The sequence below is a fragment of the Pundamilia nyererei genome, unplaced genomic scaffold (genome assembly GCF_000239375.1).
Source record: "Pundamilia nyererei isolate P.nyererei 1_Seehausen unplaced genomic scaffold, PunNye1.0 scaffold00011, whole genome shotgun sequence".
In the NCBI taxonomy this organism is placed as follows: Eukaryota; Metazoa; Chordata; class Actinopteri; order Cichliformes; family Cichlidae; genus Pundamilia; species Pundamilia nyererei.
In genome coordinates, this window is record NW_005187412.1 from 5448713 (window position 1) to 5455330 (window position 6618).

General features: G+C 39.1%; 1 protein-coding gene across 1 annotated transcript in view; it reads right to left on the reverse strand.

Moving 5' to 3' along the window:
- Positions 1-5085: 5085 nt before the first annotated feature.
- Positions 5086-6618, reverse strand: part of sdhaf2 (succinate dehydrogenase complex assembly factor 2) — an 8366-nt gene continuing 6833 nt past the window's right edge. The window contains exon 5 of the transcript XR_001290245.1: positions 5086-5922. The gene's annotated coding sequence lies outside the window, so the exon portion shown is untranslated. The remainder of the gene's footprint in view (positions 5923-6618) is intronic.

The following is a 6618-nucleotide window of genomic DNA, read 5'->3' on the forward strand; positions in this document are numbered from 1 at the left end:
TGTGTGTGTGTGTGTGTGTGTGTGTGTGTGTGTGTGTGTGTGTGTGTGAGGGAGGAAATATTTTAGATTTGCACGGCTGAACGAAAAATATTGTCGAAAACCAAACTGCCCCTGATAACAATGACAAAAATTGAGATTAGCTGAACATGTGGGTGGAGGTCACTGAAGTAGGTGTCAGTCTGTCCACAACACATACACAACTTTCTAACACGCCCTTTAGTGGTCTCAAGAAAGACAGCTAGTTTCAGTTTCACATGTAAAAGATTTGAGCTCAGAAAATCAGACTAACTGCCGGAAATATATAACAGAGGATTTCATTGTCAAACAATTTACCACTTTGATTTTTAACGTTGTTGTGTTTTGGTAAATGGATATAGTCCAGAAACCCCAATGTAAATGGTTTCCTTTGAGAGCAGAAAACAATCTGTGCAAATTGCTGACGACATATAGACATGGTAAAGCAAAGGTACACCCTTTCTCAGTTCTAAAGTTTTACATACCAGCACATAATAAAAAGTTATTGACATGTGGTAAATACAACCTGAGATGCACAACAACACATTAGTGTAACTGAAACTAAGCCAAAATGAAGAAATAGTGTGTAGAAAGCTTATCGAACCGCCTTTAGCAGCAATAACTTGAGGTTAAGAGCTGGAATTTGACTGGGCCTTTGCAACACCTTAATTTTTAGCTTTTCTGCAATGTTGTAGATTTGCTGCTGTGCTTGGGATATTATTGCAGCCAGTCTTTAGTTGTCAAATAAATCGCCTCACATTTGACTCTAGAATAGTTTGATAAATAACTGCAAGGTGTCCAGGTCCTGTGGCTGCAAGCCCAAATCATCACCCCTCCACCACCATGCTTGACAGTTGGTGTTTGTGCTGATCTGCTGTGTTTGGGTTTCTCCAAATGTGGCGCTATGACCAAACATCTAAGGTGCACATAGTTTTTCACACACACTGTTTCGGCATTTTGGCTTAATGTTTCTTGAATTAAAAAATGAGACTGTGTAGTATGTTTTATACTTCATGTGAGGTTGTATTTACCTCATTGTAAGACCTGCTAGGACAGATTATGTTTTTTATGTCCTGATATTTAAACCTTTTTTCTTTTTTTCTTTTTCTTTTTTTTACCACTACGTTTTCCGAGTTTATAAGAATATATTGAGTCCTACAACTAGAATTTCACTTTTTTCCATCACATTTCACTGCTGTGGTACCACAGCAGCCAACCGTTAATGCATGGCTTGATAACACTAGTGATAGATTGGCAAACCATTTTTTGAGGTCTTATGTCCTCTTTCTAGCTTTTTACTGCTGTTTTTTTTAACCATCTCCAAGATCTCATGGTGATAAAGTGCCCAATCCTACACCATGGCATTGCACCAATATGCAATACCAGCAAGTTTCTCCAAGTCCAGTACATCAGTGGCAGTGACCAGAAACTACAAGAAAAATATTTCTTACAGTAGTAACTTAAAACTGGCTGTTTTGGTGCGATGCCACTTTGTGCTCTCAAGAAATCTCAGATTGTATGTGCAGGCTCCGCCTGAGCAAACTGCTCTGGGCAGCCATGAGTAATAGTCAGTAGTAGTCAAAAGAAAGCAGACCTTGAGGGTTTTTAAAAAATGTATTTATACAGTTGAGATTTGTGTTTTCAAGGTTGACCATGAACCTTTAGACTCTTTTTTTGGGATGAACTGACAATTTATGAATACATGCAGTAAAATATGAGAAGAAATCACATGAAATCAAAATTTTATAAACTATTACAAGATTACAAATTACAAATATGCCCAAAATACAAAATAAGACTGCAGCCACAAATTGCAGACGTTGTCAAGAGATTAAGAGCCCAGGAATATCATGGACTACAACTGGGTCGTTAATCTAGACTTAAAGACAGCAGCATTTGGAGGATTTGTAACAGACACAGGGAGTGGAGCTGCAGTTGAGAAAGCCCTGTCACCTTTCTGTTTGAAACAAGAACTGGGAATGTAAAGTCAGAGTTTGTCTTTATTTAGTTATTTTTTTAAACATCTTTGCTGCCTGAATGCGACCTCCCTCAAGTCCTGTACAGACACGAGCTGTTGGGATGAATGGAAACAAATGAGAGTAATAACACCTGGGGTTGGGAAAAGTCTTTTTACATTCCACTGTTTGTTTTTTGTCTACTGGATGTATGTGTGTGTGTTTGCACCGTGGTTGAATGTCAGTATTTGAACTTATGTTTGTGTGATTGTATTTACTGTGAGTCCCTGTGTGTATATCTGCACTAAGTTCTATTTTGCCAGTTTAATACTGAACAGCATTCTTTGCTGTTTTTATTCTGTATGAATCCAGATGTACAGAGAACTATGTTCTTTTCTTCTTTTTTTTAAGTTGTCACTTCTTGAAGAATCACTGCACTTGTTGACGATGATGCTGGAACAAACCTCTCTTCACAGCAGGCTTATATTCCTCATGTTTGGAGGACATTTAGATCTCTTATACATGAGCTGAGAGTGAAGGTCACAAGAAAAAAGCTTTACAACAACCATAGATAAAAGTTGCTCCATTTGACCATACACCAGATTTTCAGTTTAAACAAAAGCAGCTGAAGACGTTTTTCCTCTATGCCCTATCTCGCCTCTCTAAGTGGACCAATCTAATTCACCAAGGCCAAAAAACGAAGGGTTGCTCCTTCACGTCACAGCTGATGCTCCCTCAAAACACCCCCATTGTGCACACATGCTTTCTGGCACAAAGTATTCTGTGTGTGCCTTATGAACCCCGTCACGCCTTGCTCTTCACCATATGCGCTCCCTCTCCAAGTGTCAGGAAGGGAGGAGGGGGGAAAAAAGGTGAGACAGGAGATAATCATCACCTCTTTGCTTCACTGTTAGCTACATCTCAGGTCAGAGCAGAGCCTTGGAGCATCCCAAAATAACCACCTCTCATATTCATCTGTCTGTCCTGATGTACTGCCCTGCTGAGAAAGCATTACATTCCAAAGGCTTAGTGAAAGTCAATCAATGCAATTTAAATATTGGTTAAAGATCAGTCAGGGTTTGATACATTTTTTTAAGAAATCGAGCTAAAATTGTCTTTCTACACTCGTCACTGGCCAAAAACCAAACACTGGTAAAGTTTACTGGACAAGCTCGCATTTCTGTTTTAGGGCATTCTCTTTAGGGACTGCTTGAGACAAAGAGAGGTTAACCAGCAACATTTTAATTTATATACTGACTGTATAAAATGATTGTGAAAATGTTCTGTATGGAGAAAAAAAGAGAAAAAGAACCATCATTACTAATGGGGTTGTAGATATCTATCCTTGATATCACAAACCCCCCTGTTTCACTCCCTTTCTCTTTGTAGTTACACATCCGTGGGGTGCACAATGTTAAATATTGACCATTTATTTTTTTGAAATCTGTACAGTGTATATAATGATATAAATGTATATATAAAACAAAGATACTTCTGGTCTGGTATTGTATGAATTTTTCACATTTTCTTTTATTTATATTACTTTAACTCACACGTGTATTTCACAGTAATAGTTAATTCAGTCTTTATTTTAAGTTTTTGATTACTGGCTACCAGGGTCAGGAGCAGACCATACGTGCTGGATGGGCAACCAACTTTGACACTGGGGGAGGCATTTGGCTCAGGACAGCTATATATGATAGTACAGTCATGGAGACATTTAGCCACAACTCTAAAAGTGCAAAAATATCTATCTTAGATTGCAGAGGCAAAGGGGGAGACAAACAATAGAGACTTTTTCTCCACACAGTAGGACGGATGATTGTGAGCGCACAGTGTCATCAACACATTTACATTTGTTTCGCAGTTTTTCAGTAGAGTCGTGCTTTGAAACTCGTTCTCAATATCTGCTGATTACCTCAACTCATGCAGAAGCACTAAACTACTGTGCTCACATTACAGTAACTTATCTGTGATATTTCAGGTTTTCATTACCAAATTGTATGAATTAGTGTAACTTATAGTTGAAGTGCATCAGTAAAATGCAGCTGAGGGGGCGTAGTCACTCTTTTAGGTGGGCCTAGACCCCTGAGATCCATGGCCACTTCTTGCCAGTAGTGTGTTGGACCTTAGCTTTTATAACTGCCTTGTCTTTGTGGCATAGATTGACCAAGGCACTGTGAACATTACTTAAAAATTTTGGTCCATGTTGGCATGATAACATTACACAGTTGCTGCAGATATGTTGGCTGCACATCCATGATGTGGGTCTCCAGTTCCCCCACATCCCAAAGACGCTCTATTGATGGTGATCTGGTGATTGTGGAAGCCATTTAAGTCATGTTCAAGAAATGAATTTGAGATGTTTTAAGCTTAGTGTTGTGATGTGTTATCCTGCTGGCAGCATCCGTCAGAAGATGGATACAGTGTGAATATAATGGAATGGATATGCTCAGCAACTCTTCTAGGCTATGGTGTTGGTGCCAAGAAAATGCCTTTATGTTGTTGCCATATGCTGACCCATCTGAATATCAGAGCAGAAATCAAGACTCAAAAGGCCAGGCAACATTTTTCCAACCTTCTGTTGTACAGTTTTGATGAGCCCATCTGACTTGTAGCCTGAGATTCCTGTTCTTAGCAGGCAGGAATTACACCTGCTGTGGTCTTCTGCTGCTGTAGCCAATCTGCTTCAGGGTTCAACATGTGCATTCAGAGATGCTCTTCTGCATACACTGGTTTTAATGAGTGCTTTTTTGAGCTACTGTTGCCTTCTAAGCAGTATGTCCATTCTCCTCTGACCTCTGGCATCAACAAGGCCTTTTTTATTCAGAGATCTTCGGCTTTCTGAATATTTTTCAAAATGTTTTTAGACCATCCGCTGTAAACCCCAGAGACGTTGGTGTGGGAAAATCCCAGGAGATCAGCAGTCTATGAAATGCTCAGACTAGCCCATCCAGCACCAAAAACGGTGCCATGTTTCAAAGTCAATTAACCCCTTAAAGCCTGAAAATGAACTCATTGCCAGAAAGATTTAACTTTTTGAAAATGGAGAATTTATTGAACCATGTGACAAATTTGTTACAAAAAATGACATTTGCCACATGATTGTGTGCTGCCTTGTGTGCTCCTCAGTGACTCTAAGCTGAATAAGCAGTTAAGAAAATGGAATGCATTCATAATCCAATTTAATCAAAATTACAGAAGTATTGTCTGTTTTATGTACTTCAAGTTTGAGAAAAAAAGTAGCTGGTCTGAAGAACATTATGTATGAAAATAATACGCATGTAGCTCTAGCTTGAAGGGGAGTACCATAAATTAAATTGTTCTATGCAAGACCAACCTAAAGGTTTGCAATATGATTATCTATGTCAGTAAAATAACACAAACAATGTGGCTGGTTGGCTACCCAGCCAACATCAAAATGCTATCTAACGTAACAGAGGTCTGTTTGCAAAGAGCTCTTAATGTGCAGTTTTCGTCCAAAGATGTCTAAAGAGTTTTGGGTGTTGATTCCATCCACCTCTGTGTAGAAGCTTAATTCCAAATACACATATCAGCAGATAAAAGTTCAGTTAATTCATCCAATGGTGGAAATACATAAAATCACATTTGCTCCCTGCTTTCCTCTTCCTTCAGCTCAGGCAAACAACAACAACAACAACAAAAAAGAGGCTTGGTTTTAAGGGTAATTAACATGGATCTTTAGAATCGGCACTGATCTCTAGAATTAAGCAAATTGCCTGCTCTGCCTCCTACACACTAAACTGTCTCACTGCAAGTGTGCATGCATGTAATGATGACAGAGGGTGTTCAATTTACCAACTTATCTAACACTTCCGTCTTCAGAATAAAACCGGGCATGCCTCCTCGCTCGACACTTTTCTTATGCGCACAGCTCTCCAGCAGGCATTGGAAGACAAGAGGCGCACTAGGGGTGCTGCTGCAGGTGGTGCTGGTGGAATAAGGAAACAAAAGCACATGAGATTGAAATTCCAGGGGAGCAGAGGGTGACGGCAGTGCTGAGGATAAAACAGAGAGCTGTCACGACACGGGAAGCAGCAGTGGAGGATGACAGGAGCGGCGGGCTACAGATAGACACAGTGGGTGTGTGTGTGGGCAACTGATGAATATACACTCTAAACAAGCCTCAAAGCAATAAAGACCTGAATTGTGCTTCCCCTGCATGGGGGATCTTAAGGTGTTATTCTTTCTTTTAAGGCAAGGAATTGTGACACCAACAGTGGATCACATTCAGGTCTCTCAGCTGCAATGGTGATAAAAATATTGAGGTCATTTATGTGTAAGTGACAATGTAAAATGATTTTAATGGTTTCTTAAGTATAGTATTTAATGCACATGTATTAGGTGCATAATAAACTTTAATAATGAATGTAAAAGGAGCTGTTTTATAAGAAAAAGACCCCAGTGTCATTCATATTATTACGTTATATTATCAATCACATTGAAATTGCTATTAGATTGAGTAATCACGTGTAGGCTGTCTTTTATTGTTAGAGCCAGTCACGGTGGATCTAGTTACTGCTATAAACTTTTTTCCTTGTCTTTGGACTTTTTTCCATGTTCTTACATAATTTAACATTTTTTGACAAGCATTAAACTAAGAAAAGAACAAAAAGAACCCAAAAAG